The sequence below is a fragment of the Cygnus atratus genome, chromosome 13 (genome assembly GCF_013377495.2).
Source record: "Cygnus atratus isolate AKBS03 ecotype Queensland, Australia chromosome 13, CAtr_DNAZoo_HiC_assembly, whole genome shotgun sequence".
NCBI classification, from domain to species: domain Eukaryota; kingdom Metazoa; phylum Chordata; class Aves; order Anseriformes; family Anatidae; genus Cygnus; species Cygnus atratus.
Window position 1 is genome coordinate 5,079,486 of NC_066374.1, and position 18,337 is coordinate 5,097,822.

An 18,337-nucleotide genomic window follows, 5' to 3' on the forward strand; every position below is an offset into this window, starting at 1 on the left:
CGGCAACTTGAGTATTCAGATAGCTCAGATACCAGAAACCGATGTGTCCAGTACGTGCTAAAAGAAGGCTGTCAGAAAAGAGAAGCCAGTTCCTTTCAAATGCCCTGAGATGCTTGAATCGTTTTTGCTTTTCCTGGGCAGCCATGTCCCTTTTTGTTCTCTTCCTCTTCTGATACAGTTGCAAAGAATATTAGTTCAGACGCTGATCTCATATCCAGACCCTCTCAGTCTGAACAGACCCCTGCGGTCACCTAAGCACTTCATCCACCGCCCCCAGAAAAGGTGCTGCAGTTGTCTCTGTCCTGAGCCTGCTGAAAACCTCCCCAAAGCTCAACACTGCCGGAGCAGTGCAGCTGCTCAGTTAATTTTGTCCAGACCTTTAAGGCTCCAGAACGGCTATGCCTGAGCAGACAGGTCTCTTACAGGACCTAACCCCGTGGTACCCAGCCAAACGACCTTGTAGAGCACTAACAAATTGCCAGGCAGAACAGCAAGGGGTAACAGATCACTCAAAGATGAATTTACCTGCTGGTTATTAGACTCATGTTTCCTGGTTATTCTTTACAGGCCTGTTCAGTGCAGCACATGGAGCACAGCTGGGAAACCACCGCTTTAACTAACACACTCAAGGCACCTGTTGTTGGGGCTCAGCAAGTTTCTACAGCTTGAGGACTGCCCAGCAATCCCAAAGATCACTACTGACACAATGCCGGGATGACAGAAGGACAAAGGCTCTGACCTCTCTTCGAGATGATGCTCTAGTTCTGACATCAGCTCTCCAGTGGTGCTCCGAACACCTGAGCGAAGAACCCACTTACTTCAGATGCCAGTGAAGAAGCCCTTCTTTCTTCTCCGCAAGCACTGACGTGCTGCAGCTCCGTGATAAGCAAGCAATCCCACTTTCTTTCTACTTCTGCAGAAAACTTTCAGCCACTCATCTCAGGGGATCTGACGGCACAGGGAAGTCCGCAGCAGCAGTACCGAAGGTAACGGTGCAGCGGGGTGACGGGATTACCTCTGCCCTGCCCAAGCAGCCAGCAGCAAGTCCCCAGCCTCCTAACTCCGTGCCAAAGCCTTCAGCCCATGTCACAAGAGCACGCTCTCTAATCAGATGACTTACATGACTAACCAACACAGTGTGAATGGTAAATGTCAGCTAGTGCAGTCTAAACCGTGGTTCAGCCTTCCCTTTGGGAGATTGATATTTATTTTTTAATGAACATAGGACTGAGGGTATTCATGTGGATACAGGAACAGACCAGGGAAAGAGTGTGCACATACCTTAATCATTACCTCTGTCTGGTTTCTAATATTTTGTCAGTTCTTCCTATCCGTTACAGAGCTACAACAAAAAATAACCCATTAGCCGAACCCAGAAATAAACCCCAACAGCTTCAAGCTATAAATAACCAAGTCAGATACGCTGGATTCTCCTGTTTTCGCCGTGCAAGGGCAAGACAACAGGAAAGGCACGGAGAAAGGGTTTAGTTAGAGCCATCTTCAATTTTTTCTTACAGCACATTACTGTAAGAAGCACTAATGTTTATCTACCAATGCTGTGCAGACTGTCAGAGCACGAGACACGTGTGAGCTGCAGAAGCATAAAACACACTGCCTGAGTCTGTTCGGATTTCCCTGAGCAGCCTATTGCCACGGGACACAGAAAGGTGCGAACTCGAGGCTCGCAGCAGGAAAACCACAGCACACGTGGGGCAGTGTGACAGGCAGCTTGAGCCCGGCAGCTCCGTTCCTGCATGAGGAAGGCCTCGCTTCCCCCAGGTACCTTTTTCAGGACTTGAAGAGGTTTGTGGAAGTGCACAGTGCTGCGACGGGGACAGCAGCAGAGAGAGGAGGAATGAGAGGACATCTTAAAATCCATGCACTGCAACACCAACATGATCTCCTGTCACCGAAAACCCCAGAATTAAGTGCCCAACTAAGTTTGCTAGGGAGGTTTGGACAAACATAAAAGGAGGATTATTTCCTCTCCACCTGAGCTCTGCCTGTCATTTCTAACCCCCCGAGCCAGTAACTGCAGCCACTACAGAGCGGCACAGCTCCATCCCCTGGGGAAGAGCTCGTGGAAGTCCCCCGGTGACATTGAGGCATCCCCCTCACAGGGGAACGCTTCCCAACTATCTGGGTGGCTGGAATTTGGACAACCCCAGCACCACTAAGGCACCTAGATGATCAAAGCTTCAGGGTGCTGGGGATGCCCCAGAGGTCAGTGACGCTCAGCAATGCTCAGCACCTCTCTTTGGCCAAGAGGGCTACTGGCTTTCTGTCCTGGCATCTTAGCAGTAGTTCTCAGTGCTAAAGCAGCCGGTAGAATACCTTAAAAAAGCTCTGTATCTTTCTTGCAATTCACTCCTACCCCTTAGCCTTAATAAGACCTTGCAAACCTCATTTTTTAAACTGATGGTTCTCATCACATTCAGGCACAACTATTTTTGTTTAGGGATGTAGCAAAGGAATAGTATAAATTATGCTTAAGAAAACCCCTTGGCATTTTAACAGGCATTGGAAAGAACCAATTTCAGAGCAGTGCCTTATAATGGATGTCTCCATGGATACCTCTTTGTCAGCACCTCATTAGATAAGAGCTGAGATGTGTATGAGTACCTTCCCCTTCTGCATTTCAGAAGGTACCTGAAAAACACTAATTATGCAAATCTCCATCCTCTAAGTGGTGGATACTGGTGAGTTCAGGTGACAAAACAGATAAGCTGAGCCATGCTAGGAAAGGAAGGCAAGAGATTTCACTTAGACACTTCTTACAGCTGCTGACACTTTGGCAATTACCAGAGACCGGGGAACCCCTTTAGGCCACAAAGGGTTTTTTTCACCCCCTCCTTTTCTTTTTAACAGAAGAAAGCAAGCAGATGGAAAGGAAGAGAACAACGGAGAGGCAAAACTCAGAGAGCTGCACCTGCAGCACCTGCGGTGTTTGAAAGAAGGCAGAGGAGTCTGCGTGGCAGAACATCACCGGGACTAGCAAGGAGCTGGTAGCCGGAGAGACGCAGCCCAGTGGAGCTGAGACCAGCACTCCTTCTAGATACTCCACAGACTAGTGTCTAATTAGTCTGCATAAGGACCAATACACCCATCAAAACAAAAATCCAGCTCTGGTAGAGATGCAGGAACGACAAAGCTAGCTTGACTTTCAGAACAGCATTAATAGCGCTAAAAAGACAAAGATGGGATTGAGGGACCCGTGTTACCTGTAAGCTAGACATAGCTAACAAAAACCTCAGAAACGAGGTGAATTCCGTGAGACTGCTCCCACTGGGACCTTCAATTTGTTCTTCCACTGCTGAGCACAGCAGAGGTTATACGTGCTGCAATCTCCTGCTCCAGGAGCAGCTGGGAGCCCACTCAGGTCCTGGCATGGCTTAGAGCCGCCGCAGGGAAAGAATTTTCTCTCTCCCTGAGCAGTCGCTGTAAGTCAGTGTAATTCACAGGAGAAATCCTTTGGACTGCTCTCAGTTATGCTGATGTGCAACAGCCCCATGGGGCTACCTACCAGCTGGGGATCACCGGCACGCTGCTTCTTGGCTGCGCTGCATTCCTTGCCTCGCAGGTAGGGGCAGAGAAACAGGGAGCTCCCCGGCAGAGGAAAATCTCCCACCAGCAGCCAGCAGGGCGTTGGAGCCCCTGCTCGTGGCACCGCGACAAGGCTGAGTGCCAAACCCCCGGGAACGATCTCCAAGTAGGACAAAAAACCCACGGAATCCTTTCAATCTGAGACGAGAGGTGCCTGTTGGAAGTAATTCTTACTGGACACCTTCCTGGGTGGTGTTTCTATTTCAGGCTACTCCGAAAGCTCAGGAGCAAAGCGGAGCTGGGCCAGTTTTCTCACATCCAGAGCAAAGATAGCTCACCTAGAGCTGCTGCTGCAATGCTTCTCACAGCAACTGGGGCCCAGACTTAGCACCAGGAGGCTTGGATGAGGCGGAAATTGGGATGCACGCAGCAGGTTCATACAGGTAAAACATCAGCCCCTGGGAGAACTGCTCAGACCCAGCACAAAACTGGGTTCAGACTAAGAGAGGTGGATACATCAAGAACCAACCAGGACATACAAAATGCTGTCTGCAATACAGCCTGAGGGTTACACAGAGATATAGTTTACAGGGAAGGGTTGCTGAGTTAAAAATGGTGACCCTCCCAGCATCACCTTGCTGGCAACTTGCACGCAGGCCAGCGGCTGTCTCGCACCCTTCTCTGAAGTTCTTACAAAGACCAGCTTGCATGGCTCACCTTCAAAATTAAAGGCCACTTCTGAGTGTCCCCGCAACCCATGTCGACGATGAGGATATAAGTACTTCATGGGGCACTTCACCATCCCACAGGAAAGCTGTGGCAGACACCACGAGACACTGTGTGCTTGTGCACCAACTTATCACACCTTGTCCCTCGATGGCCGTTTCATCAAAACTCCTCCGCTGCTCATTCACAAAAGCCTTCGTTGGTCCCTGGGAAACTCGGTGTCGGTGGGAGAGATGCACCAAGGCAGGACAGTCTCCCCGTTTTCTCAAAGCAGCCAACACCTAGCTGAAGTCATCCTCAGTTCCTGCCACACCATCCTTTCACCCTAAGATGCCGATGCTAGGCACAGGAATCACTTCTTTCTCTTTCTGCCACAGGATTTTTGAACAAACAGTAACTGCGCCATGACTGAGCAAGCCAAATATTCCTGTTTCATCTGCCATACAAACACCAGTGGATTTGATTATGCCAGAACTGTCTCCCTTGCGGCCCGCCTTTATTGTTAGACCTTTACCTGGGGCTGTGTGAGCAAAAATATTTTGAGACATTTCCAATGACAATTACCTGTTCTTATATAGTGCCTGTCATCCCCAAGAATCCCACAGCACTGTATAGGAGAGGAAGCACTTAACCTTAAACCATCTACGTCAGCAGTGCCATGGGGCAGCTCTTTTACAGACACGGTGATGTGTGCATGCATGAAAGGAAGAAATCACCTGTGACAAGGCAAAAAAAAAAAGTAAAAAATAATAAAAAAAACTTTACACAGCGAGTTTCTCAGCACTGAGACCTGCAGCGCAGTCCTACCAAATCCATTAGTCCTTTGGGGCCCTGCCACGTGGACAGGGCACATCTTGCACATTTTTTTCTCCCATCTGCTTTCTCCAGGAATCCCTCTCATGGAACAAAGCTTCGTCACACATAAGGAAGAAGACATCCCTTCCTGACAAAATATCTTCCCTACATAAGGAAAATACACTACAAACGTCCCTGCTCCTACCTGCATGCCACACTCCCAAGAGTGGCAAGCGAGGGCTTCCAGCTACCAACCAAGCACTGTTAAACTATGATTTCCTGAAGACTTACCTGGAGAAATTACTGTGCTCACAATAGATGTAGTAGCAACTTTAATCTTAAACATCTTCTGCAAAGACGTGACGAAGGCGAGTGGCTAAGATTAACGTCAACTAGATTCTTGAGATTGAATACAACATCAGAAAGTTCAGCAACTAAAGGAAAAGGATTGTAACCTAGGCCAGTTGTAGCCCAGTTTTACCACTGTGCCCTCCAGCACCTGCAGGAAGTTATATGGCTTTCCTCGGTTACATTTACCCCTTTAGCCACACAGGAACTCAAGCTTGGAGTTGCTGCAGAGATGGAAGGAGAGCGCTCAGATAGCAGATGTGCGGCTACCCTCCATGCATACCTCTGGGATGTGATATCCTTTTTGTCAGAGGACAACTTCTTTTTAATTCCCCATGAATTTCCTCAATAGCTACAGCTTTCAGAATACATTTTAAGACAAAGATTTAATTGAATATTAATGCTATCGAAAAATAATGGGAGTTGAGAGCATGTCCTTGATCGCGTCTAGACAGAACCAGATATAATGGATTTCCAGTATCTAGGTAGTAGATATAAATAGATTAACATTACTCACAGAGACCTGGAACATCTCTATACACTACCCAGAGAGGAGTGATCCTATAGCACAAGGCTTTCTAGAAGGTCTGTTATCTAACCACGAGCACACCGTTCAGCTCCTGACTTGCTACCTACAAGATATCTGGAGAAAAATGGTCACGGGGTGCTGAGGAACTGCTCGATCCACTTGCCCAACTCTTCTGCTCTGGTGAAGGGAACAACAGATGGCATCAGAACCAACAACAGAACCAAAGCTTATTAAAATTTAAAGATCAGGAAACCGCATCCAAAGACTACAGGCACACAGACCTGGCTGTCGAGGAGCAGAAACACACGGGAATCCAGGCACCTATGTTACAGACAAGCTCTCCTGCCACGGCTTAAGTCCACCAATTTGTTTCCCCAAGGACAGCACAGAAATGCTCACCTGGACCCAGAGCTGGTTTGGCAAAAGCAGCACAGTACTGGCATAAGCAGCACCCACACTTTGCCAGGAGTTCATCAACACAAAGATCTTTGCCAAGAAAGGGGAAGTAAAAAAAGTTAAAAAGAACAGGAGTGGGTTCATCTGTAAGTTACGGCTGTTTTAGGTGTAAGCCTGGGGGAATTAACTTTGACACTGCCTTTCAGCTTTTTTTCCTATTTCTCTTTTGCACAAACTTGCATCTCTGCTGTCAGACTTTGATGGTTTTATGTAACTGTTTAAAAATTGAACAAGCTTCTTAACTTAGGTTTAGCAGAACACACTTTTTTTTGCCTTTCTCTTTCTCAAATGCGCATTAAGAATAAAGATTGCCAGAAAAAAAAAAAAAAAAAAAGACCTTTCCCATCCACTGACATCAGCCACTGTAGTACACAAAGCCGCATCCTTGAGGACTCTATTTTTTGTACATTCTGTTCCAGCACAAGCCAATGCATCTGCAGCCCCCGTGGGCTTTACAGCTGGTAGCTGGAAAGAAAGATTCATCCCAGGGAAAATACACAGGTTAACCACAGCAACAGCAGCCACAGGGCAGCTCTTCAACAGAGGGCAGGAACAATGAAAGAAACCCCCAGACCTCACCAGTAAGGTAGGGCAGCCAGAGCTCCCAAGGGGCAGGCAGGGGCTAGCCCCATATTACCGCCTGAGAAAGAAGTCGGTGACCTGCTGCTGTCAGGAGAATTTGGTTTTACTTTTATTTAAATACAAGCTTCTGCTGCGCGCGACTCGATGAAAATGCTTGAGTAGAGACTCCCTCAAGGCTCAAAAAACAGAGGCAAATAGCCCCCACCCTTTTCTGTGTGTTTGTATTTCTTAATTACATTCGTTTCCAAGCCAGAATCATATTTGTTGATGCTTCGGGTTGGCAGTGCTGTTGGTAAAGACATTGGGGAAACCCAGTAAAAATACTCAACAGCAACATTTGTAGTTAGAGCCCTGCTCTCCTTCCGCTTTGTCTATTAGAAAGTGTCTGCCTGTGTTTGTACTGGGAGCTCTTTAGGGCACACACTACTTCTTACTGTTTGCACGAGCTCACAACAAGAGGCTTGGTCCCGACCAGGGGCCACGAGCTATCAACACCAAAGAGGCAGCATCAAAACAAAGCAAACCTTTTGATAACCAAAGTCTTACACCTGAGAACCGAGACATGAGCCTCACGTTGCTGCCTGGACGCCGCTGTGCTGCCCCCGAAGGGATGGGGATGCTGCAGTATGGCAAAGCTAGGAGACTTCCAGCATCACACAGAGAGTCAGGAAGATGATATTTAAGCATAGCACCATTTACCATGATAACTTGCTATTTATCTCCCAGCTATAAGGTTTGTCCAGGCACAGAACAGGAAGAACAGACCCAAAGTTTACGCTGCAGGTGGGACTCAGGGTCTAAAAGCTGGACATGGGAGCCACCAGACCATGGTCCAGAAAACAGAGCAGTGACCCAAGGGCATGCTGCGTGCTTTTAGAGCCCTGACAAAAAGACTGCAGCTTCATCGGGTTTTGAATGGGGCCTGCTTATGCCTCTGCACTGTATGCCCTGAGTTTGGCATGATGTGACAAGGCATGCAGATCTAACCTGCAAAAGCACCAGCGAAAGGAGCTCCCAATGCAGATTTGCAGAACAGTGTCGTGTGTTGCAGCCGCATCAGGCAAAAAACAAGTAACAAAAGAATATCTGGGAGAAGATCCTGGCCCTGCCTCGGAGGCTGCAGGGGCACTGCTGCCAGCACTGTGGCTCTGCGGCACAAGCGGAGGAGCTGCGGGTGCGAAGGGAGAGCACGCTCCCATGCCGCCAGCAGCTGCAACACGGAGCGCGATGCCTGCTTTCCTGAGCTTAAAATCCTGTTATGCCTGCCCCAAATGCAGGCTGAACTGCTCGCAGCCACCCCATTTCCTTACCCATTTTGCACAAAGCCACAGCGGATCACCGCCTGCCCTCGCGACTCCCACAGAGGCGGCTGCACCATGCTCCGAGCCCGGACCTGCCCGGCCTATCTGTGGCACGTTATATAAGCCACGAGGGAGGCAGCTCCTTCGGGTTAACCCCAAACCCGCAGCAGACCCACGGCTGCCTACGACAGCACCGCTCGGCTCGACTGCTCGGTGTCAAGCAAGAGTTATCTGCCGCCAAACTTCTGACCTACTTCTGTGTTGTGTTTCTCCCCCTCCCTGCTCCTGCCCTCAGTCCCCAATTAAATCTGCGTGAGATTTCCTCAATTATCCTCTTCCTGCTAATAGATGTGGAAAGAGGATGCCATAACAATGTATTCCCCTGGCAATGGTTCAAAATAAATCTCAGAATTAATGCTGAAGAGTGCAGGATATATGAACACTTTAATTAACCACAAACATATAGAAAAGAGCAGTTATGTTCAAGACAGCTGATATTTTGCTGTCACCGCAATACAAAATATAAAGCACTGAGTATCCAGGTGCTCTTATTTAACTGACAGGCCAATAAATCAGCCCTAACTTCCCCCTTCTGTGTAGCTGAGCCGATTTTTACCTGGGGTCAGCTATTTTAGGACACCACAACATTCAACTGGCGCAGCCTAAACAGCGGCGTGCATGGGCATCCTGGCTGAAAAACACTCTGGTTTGGAAGAGGCAAATAGTCCTAACACCTGAAAGGTTCGTGTCACCAAAGCCTTAGTTTCTCAGACACATGCACGTGACAGAACCAGAGGGTGGGAATGGAGGGACCAAACAGTAAAATCTCCATTTGAGAATGTTCGCAGGAAAAAAAAATAATCATACGTACCTTTGGAAAGAAGTGGGGCAGAGAGAGCTCCTACGTGAACACAGTGAGGAAGACATTCTGATAAGCGCTTGCAATTCGGGATGACTACAGAAATAATTTGAACAAGATTTTTAATTGAGACAAAAAAAGCCTGTGAGGAATAGGTAATAAACAGGGCCTGGGAATCGCTTTGCCCATTACAGGAGTCGGCAAGCCTTTGCTCAGCTTTATAGGCCCCTCTCGGCTCATCTCAGAAAAGGACTGCACGATAAGAAATTGCAAGTCTTCATTAAAAAAAGAGGCTTTGATCCAATGGAAACTACATCTACACACCTACAAGCAGGATTTTCCATACTGGAGTTACTATTTTATCTCCTTTATTTACTCAAAACTGTATCTTGGGCCAGAAGCACTCTATGTTCTCCTAACAGCTAGATACCGCAATTAAACACATCACTGCAAAGGGAGATCTCAGTGTAGCAATACTACAGGAGAAAGGAAAAAAAATAAAGTTTATTTTAAGCCTGGTGGAAAGCAACATGCAGTAAATTAAAGGATGCTGGGCCATAACCCTGCTGCAAACACTCAGTAAAACTGAGAGGCAGCTTGCTCACAAGCACGCATCAGATAGCTGGGAGAGCATTCTCCAAATTATTTAGGGCGTTGCAGTGTTGGGTGAGGCTGAAATGAAAACAGAGGAAGACTTAAGCCAAGTCGATGTGAGATTTTCACAAAATCCTCCAGCAGCGAGGAGCCACCAGGCTGGCTAACAACTGCACAGGAGCAGAGGAGCGAACAGGCACGCGCTGAGCTGGACATGGACTGGGTAGAAGGAGAAAAGGAAAGAAAGAAAAGGCAAAAGGCACAATTTTGAACTATTCTCCAGTTTTTCTCCATGTTCTACGTGGATGTTAAAAATGATTAACGCCCCTGGGAACAGACTGTCATCTCTAAAAACCCTAGTTCTCTTTTTGTGCAAGAAAGGCAGCAACTCCGATCCCACTGAAATTGTAAGCAGTAATACCCTGCTCCTCTCTGGAAAACACACTTTCTCTAAACATCTCCTGAGAGACTCTAAACAAAAGGCTGCAGCTTCCCCTCTCGCCTCCCTCCCATCACTGTTTGCTGTACATACACCAAAGGCCTTCATTTCCACCTTAATGCACATGTACCAAAGCTATTTTTGGCCGAGAGTGACGTGGCTCTGTTTGCATAACTGGGTTCCCACCTCATGATCTCCTGCTCTAATAGTTTGCAAAATTATAGCTGGAAAAGGTCCGATTCCCAAAAAGAGCTTGTAAAGTTTAGTTTGCCTTTATCCTAAGCCCACCCCCACCCCCCCCCAAAAAAAAAAAAAGAAAAAAAAGTGGCAGGAAAGATTACTTCTGCAGAAGGGTTTGTAAAATGCTTCAGAAAGACATAGACCAAATTCTTTAATGGTGACCGTCTGGGATGAGGGGATTTCATTCTGCTCTGTTTTGGCTGAAAGAGCATCAAAATAACAACAAAATCTCACAAAAGCAGATAACCATTTTACACAATAGAGTTTTAAAACAATACAGCCTGATCTCCCGTGGATTTGACTTGTAACAAACTCACTTCAACCCAAAATATCATCCATAGGAAAGGCAAACTTATTATCACTGAGGGTTAAACCAGCAGCAGAGCTGAAAATAGCAGCATTTCAGATGAAGCAAATACATCAGCTGGATGGTTCTCAACTGTCAAAACTGAGCTGTAATCACAGACCTCTCCTGAGGAATATTTGATATTTGGCTAGTGTTAAAAATGAAAGTAAGTTATCTTACAAGAGAAAAACATGGCCCTAATAAAGAATGCAGGGAAATGAACCAGGTGTACCAATAGATCCAGCCACTGGTTCTTGTCCAGTCCCCAACTACCCGCAGAAGCAGCACTTCCAGTGCTTCAGCGGAAGACAAAATCCATCTCTGTAACAATTTCGTCTCTGCAAAACGCCGTACAGGTGGGACTGAACATCTTCCTAATCTGACCGGGCTAATCGAACGAGCAACACATGCACCAACAGCTCGATCCCCTCCAAAACCCCGCCGCAGCAAGGGGAGGACACGGAGAGCAGAGGGGGAAGAGCTCTCCCTCCCCACCTCGAGGAGGGGATTTCTCACCGCAAATCACCGAGCTGCCAGAGACGGGAGGAGCCGGGGAGCATCCTTCTTACCCTGCACTGAAACCCCGCGTCCTGGGAGCCTCGCTCACGGCAGTGGCCGGCCAATTGTGCTGTGTTGGATTTCTGCGGGGGAATCACTCAGCAGGCACCACGCGGTGCAATTACGGGGAAAACACCTGACAGCACACTGTTCAGCGGGCTTGATGGAGACAAAAAAACACCCTACACATTTGCAAAAGACTGCATTAGCTTCTTAACCATTTCATGGAGGTGCTGTGGAGCCGAAAGCCTCACAGTGCAGAGCCCAGGTCTGTCCTGCTGCAGCAGAAGCCTCCCGAAGTTGCTCGAGCCAGCAGTGGCCCACGCGTCTGCACATCTGGAGCCAACACCAACAAGACAAAGGCAATCCCACCAGTCGGCTTCTTGTCAGCATTGCCCTGTGACTCCAAGAACACAGACAGCATCGCCAAGAGACCTGAGTGCATCACTGCTGTAGCAAAGTCCTGGAAAAGCTTTCATTTACCTTTTTCTCGCTGTTTCCCTTCTTTCTAGGACCAGTGGAGGCCACTACTTGACTGCAGCCCACTTAGGTGCCAAAGGACAGCTAAAACTTTTGAAGCATGTCAAGAGACTGAGAACTGATGAGTTCCCCTCATACAAAGAACAGGGGTGAAGGCATTTCTGCTTTCAGATGTGTAAATTTTGGTGTGAGATGGAGAGGAAAGGGGAATCAGTCCGTACTGACTCATCTCTCCTGGAGCAACCTGCTTCTCAGGCATCCCACTCCAGCTGTGCTGGATATCAGGTCTTTTCTGGCTTGCAGCAATTCCTGGTGGTGTTGTGATGGCAAAGTGCACAATACTGGTAACAGCCACAGTGCAACCAGCTACGCTTCCATCCTTTCTCCAGCTGCGTAGGAGTGCAACCACTGACCCCATCAAACCACGTGGAGCCAGCATGAAATGTCTATTCTTGTTCAGATAAGACTGATCTCTCAACATTTTTGGACAACAGGATAATATATTTCCCTACATATTAGAAATTGAAAGAGATTTATTAGGGGAATTATTCTCTATATTCTGTACAGTCCATTAAGAGGTGAAGTTTCCCCTGATTCATCGAGGAGCTCATTGCAAGCCACATGATTTCAGTGCTATAATATCCAAGTTCCTTGTGCAGCTTCTCATCCTGTTAATTTTATACTCTGAGTTGGGTTAACATCCCAGGTTCAAATCAGGTAAATAACCACTAGGACAAAGCCAGGGACAGAACTAGACCTTTTACTCCTACCACTGGTACTGGGTGGCGGCGACACATTACCAAAATCTGCTTCGGCTTCGTGACTTAAAAATGCAGAGCAAAATCCAGCCAAAGCAACTGCACCTTCCTCGCAAAGCCCCCGACTTTCACGTGTCAGTCAAAGCACCACAAGGCTGTGTCCAGGTGTACTGTGGCTGCGTTTTTATGGAAGCATTTTACTGGATGTACTCCCCTACCCAGTGACCAGGGGCTTCAGCAGCACTTTTGCGTGGGTGATGATGCATCGCAGAATCACATCTCAGTAGCTACAGAAGAGACTCTGAAGCTATGACTGTGCTTTTGCCTTTCCCCCACCAAATTTAGCTCCTTTTCAGCTACATACTGGTGACACTGCAGTGGCCTTGAGTCACAAATGCAGCCAGAGCTTAGGAAGCACTACAGAAGCATTTGTTCCAATATTTACTCAGAGATTTTTCATGCTACACCTACCACGGACTTTGTTTTATTGAGAACATAGCGCACTGGGGAAGGGCAAACCACACAGAGCTGCCAAGCGAAATGTCATTAAGGTTTTAGCAATGCAACACTAATTGAGTTTACATTAAAGCTTCTTTTGTATAAACCATATCCCGGAGTGAAACACGGTGACAGAGCTGAGTAACGAGTTGAAGCTGAGCAATCAAGGTGGAACTACCAAGCAATAGAGAAAAGGATCAATTCCAGGCTGATATTTAAGATGAGGATAGAGAGCTTAATTTGAACTATAGAAGAGGCGATTACGTACAGTCACCGTTCTACACACATTTAATACCATGTAGGATGCAGCACCTACCACCCGCAGTGGCACAGAAAACTCCCCGAGGTTCAATTGCGCTATAAAGACTACCACAAACTGGAAGATGAGATTCTTCTTAATAGGCTTATGTGTAACCTCTGAACAGCTGAGAAACCTCTTCTAAGTCTGGAACTTCAAGTCTCTCTCTTGTGCTACCTAGAACAGAATCCCACAACCCAAAGCTCAGTGTTTCTGCTTTTCAAGCTTCTCCTTCCTGTAAGGATTTGTCACTCAAGCCCTGTCTGTCCCCAGGTGTGGTGGAGAAACACCTGGGCTATGGTGCTGTTGGTGTAACACCGAAGGAACCAAGGCTCGTGTTCCCCCAGCGCTGCTCTGCACAGAAACACAGCACTGAATAAACAACGTTTTTTCTAAGCAAGACAAAATAACCAGAGCGTGGTAAGTTTATAAGAACTGCTCACTTCTGGTATTAGGAACCTTAAAGTGTGTTTTGCACTAATATTCCATCACAGCCACCAGGGAGCAAGTCCAAAGCACGGACCATTCACACAAAGTAGGTGCAAATGGGTTTAGGGATGACCTAGAGTTCACCGGAGACTATACACATCCCTTCAATGCTCCCTGTGCTCTGAGCAGTTCAAACACTAAATCGGATTAGATGCATCAGACCTCAGATGCTTAAAAGGCTGCCCACTGCTGCAAATCCCACTAATTCAGAGCTCCTTGCTGGGCGCGCTTCACGCAGACACACGGGAAGCATTTGCCAGCATTAGTGAGTCACGAGGCTCCGAGACAGGGGCATCAGGACCTGCCAGCTTGGTCCGAACTGCTGTTTCCACCTTGAATGATCAAGTCTTTTTTCTTTTTTTCTTTTTCTTTAACAATTAGGCACGGACAGGTTTCCAGAACTGGTAAAAGCATTTACAAATGCCTAAGAGTGGCTTCAAGGAGGAAAGTAATGTAAAAACCGATACAAAGATTTCAGAGCACCGTTAAGTATAGCAGTACAATAGGTTTATCACGATATAAAACAAACCCCAGAAAACATACAGATCAGACACACCCTGGCAGCAGAAGTACTGAATGTTTAAAATGAAGGAAGGGAAATTAAAAGAGAATGCATTTTGCTGTCAGCCCTCCTTATGTGCATATGAACCTCTCATCATCAACGCGCTGATATTTCAACTAATTAGCACCCGGAAAGCCACGGGACTATGCTTTTCCTTCAGCCTATTCATGTGGACAGAAGGGCTAAAAAATGACTACGATTACATACAGCTCACGTAGCAGAATGCAGCAGTCTGTGATCCCTTCCACAACCCCTTCCTCCCCAACGTAGCAAGCCAAGAGAAACATGGTGCAGGACACATTTCAAAGAGATTAAAAAAAACAATAATAATAACCCCACTAAACAAATTGCTCACTCAGCATTATGCCAGGAGATAAAAATAGAAAGCAGAAGAGCTGGTGCAGAATACCAAGCAGCATTCCCTGCTCATTGCAGCACAGGGTGAGCACGAGAACCCAAACCAACTTTGCCTTTGCTTCGTCCTCTTGCAGGCTGCACATCACTTGAACTTCCCATTCCTTACAAACGTGCTCGTGGGGAATTAGCTTTGGGCAGCTAAGGACTGGTGCACGTGGCTCACACATCCACCATCACTGCAAAGGCAGCCTCTAAAAACAGCTGATGATTTGGGGAGAGCACCAAGGACAGGCAGAGAAGGGGAATTATTCAACATCTCCACACAGCCTATCGTTAGCACAGGGGGTGTCGAAGAAGCTGGCTCTGATGCAGTTTCCGTTCGAAGTAATCACACTCTGGCTTCCTCCAGCATATAAATTTGGGCTTCAGTCCCTTGTACAAGAGCACACAAGACACAAAGGGGAAAAGAAGAAGAGAACATGAATGTTTGCCATCGGCTTTGCTAAGTGAAAGGTTAAAAATTAAAGCTGCAAGACCCAACACATCCATGCCTACAGTCATTAAGGGGATGGTTCCGATTTTAGGATGGGTTAAACTTCCTTCTCCAGCACTGGACTACGGAAAGAGCTGAGATGACCAACTTAGACTAGACAGCTAACTAGAAGCAAGTCCCTCCTTAAACAACAACGACAGCCAGTGATTTGGGTCAGAATGAAGCCAGGCCAGGATGGGACTGTCATCCTCTACTTCTGCCATCCAGAGCCATAAAATGTCTCCCAGAATTACTCTGTGGTTGGAAAAATGTAACTCACTTCGCTCCTTGTCCATTGTCCTGTCATGTCCCAGCTGGCAGGACCTACCTGAGGGTAAATCACAGAGGTATGATAGACGCCAGGGGCACTGTCAGAGCTAGGAGAGCCTTTGGGGAGTACTTTTTGGCATTTCAGTTTCCTGCTGCAGCAAAGCCTGCGGATTTCTTGGGCACCTCGAGGTCCCATGCAAGTTGGTCTTGATTGTGTCAAAGTGCTCCCAGCAAAGCAAAGGCTCCAAGCAACCAGAGTGCCAACCCAAAACGCTTTGTATATAAAGCGAAAAAGCGTACTTAAAAAATACTGAAAGCTTTTAAAAGACTCAGTTTGACCTCATTTAATTTTTTCCCTGCTGCTTGAAATTAAAAGAGAAATGAAAATATATTTATACATGTATTTATTTTTTTAAACCAAAACCTGCGCATTACACAGAGCAAGAAATAAGCAGCCTCCTGGGGTTCACAAGGCAGCTGCTCAACAACAACTTTGCATTTTGCATGACATGTAGTGATACCAATGCTCTTTTTGCACAACCACCCACATCTCTCCAAGGACCAAGATGGCACTGATGCCCCTAAGACAAGCCTAATGCTTTGGCAGTCCCCTCTTGCTGTCTCCACCTCACGCTTTCCCATCCAAAATGGAAATCGAGCAGTTTCTCCAGAAGCCTGGCCTCTGGTTTGGAAGTATAAATCTTTTTGTACTAGCTCTGCCACCTGACTGGTCTTCAGCTGTCAATGAATGCACCCAATAAGAGATACCCAAGCTCACAAATCTTATCTCAAATTTATAAATCTTGGCAAAGAAGAAATTTCTTTCTGGCAAAGAGCTGATTTACAGACCCATGCATCTTCACTCAACGTGGGGCAGAGGCGAAGGATGAATTTTCCAGCACTGCTATTGTAACCACATTTATATATCCTACTCTAGCCGTGCTTAACACAGTACCTCTGATTTATAAGCCCCAGCACAGGTTGCACACCTGCCTGTTCACTGTAATTCAGGCTGAGCAACAAGCTGCCTAACAGCAGCACCGAACAAGTCCCCGAACTCATTTCAATCAGCACCCAAAACCAATTCTCTGTCCCAGCGATGCATGGGTCTTCAGCACGCCTGTGTCTGAGCCAAACATCACACACAGGTCTGTGTGCTCATGAGAAGCTCCCTTCCCTTTCCAGCTCCACATCCTCCCTAGGCATCACCACCAGAGAGTTTCATAGCTACCCCTTCCCAAACTTCAGCAGTATTTTTGGTGTGTTGGAGTTTTAATTCTCAGCTGCATTTGAAAGGATGCTCTAATGTCAGGCTCTATTCTGTGTCAGAAACACGTCTGGTTTTGAGATGACTCAGGACACAGACTATCGTGGTTTTCATGCATTGGGCAGCAATATTGTGACAAAACAGAATAGCACACTCATTTCTGAGCAGGTCCTGAAGGATGACTACAAAGGCTGCAAACCATACGGCTCCTCTTAACAGATTAAGAAAGTGTTAGATTCTTTTAAGGTAGACCGAACATACCCATGCACTAGTTAGCACTGGATCCTGAACACGGAAATGTTTGTAACACACCTGATGATATTCCAAGATAGGGCTGGCAGGGCAATTTATTGCTGTAACAGCAACTCCATGGGAATATATTGTTGCCTTTCTTTATTCTGTCCCAGAGGACAAACAGCCCTACTAGATTTGGATCATTTTATCTTCCAGGAGCTTAGATGTTCAACAACCCTATAACCAGAATAACATTTTCAAGTTGAAAGAAGCAGTTGTGTTTCAGAAACAGGGTAGGACCCAAACAGAAGTGAGAGAAAAGGAAGGGATGAACTCCTTGTCTGTTGCCCTCTATCTTGTGTCTCAGCCCACTGAAATCAGGAGAGAAAACGGAGGTGATGTAAGGTGGCATTCCAGAAAGCCACAAAGGACTGAAATACCAGAGGTCAATCCCTGCACGTGTCCCCTGGAAGCCAAGAAACACCCAACACAAGCAGGCCAGAGAAGTCGGTCTCACTGCGAACTTACTGCTTCTCCAATGGAAAAACAGATACACAGAGGCCAGGTCCTGCTTGGAAATCACATTTCGTGAAGGCAGCTCATCAGATAACAAAGGGAAAATATATACAATAAAGGACTGGCAAGGGGGGACAAGTAGTGGAGAGGAAAAGAGCCACAGAGACACAACCACAGGAGGCTGGTTTCCTGCTCTTGATTCCAGTGGGGACATTCTTGGCTCCCAGATCATCCTTTGTTTGTCTGGCCTAGAGGAACAACAAAGGCGAAACCTCTTCTGCCCTAGTCACTAGAGAACTTTCCGTGCATCACACTAGATGCCAGATAGCAATTCTGTTGTTTTGCACTATCCAGAGTTTTATATGTTGGGAACCAGTGAAGTCAGACACAAGTGATACCAATCCCAATGATACCAAGTGATACCAATTCCCACGGAATAACCAAGGCCTCCAGACCTCAAACATTCAGCACGGCACCGACAAAAAACAACCCCACACAGAAACAAGGAAGCACATCAAACAAACGTTACAACTTTTAGCCATTTTTTCCTGATTTTTTTCGACTTCCAGAGAAAGACATTGACATCCCCAGGCCTACAACAGCTTTTACTTCCTCAGCCAGCAGCAACATTCACAAAAAAAAAAAAAAAAAAAAATGGATCGTGCCTGTATTTGCAAAACACTTTGAAAAGAATCAGTCAAGTCAATCTGTCACGGAGACGGTGCTGGGAGCAGTAACAAATCCAAAGGACACGTGGCAA

The 18,337-nt window shown here is 46.8% G+C and overlaps 1 protein-coding gene across 1 annotated transcript in view; it reads right to left on the minus strand.

The window, feature by feature from the left end:
- Positions 1-18,337, minus strand: part of ARHGEF9 (Cdc42 guanine nucleotide exchange factor 9) — a 161,871-nt gene that overhangs the window by 131,760 nt on the left and 11,774 nt on the right. The gene's annotated exons all lie outside the window — the stretch shown is intronic.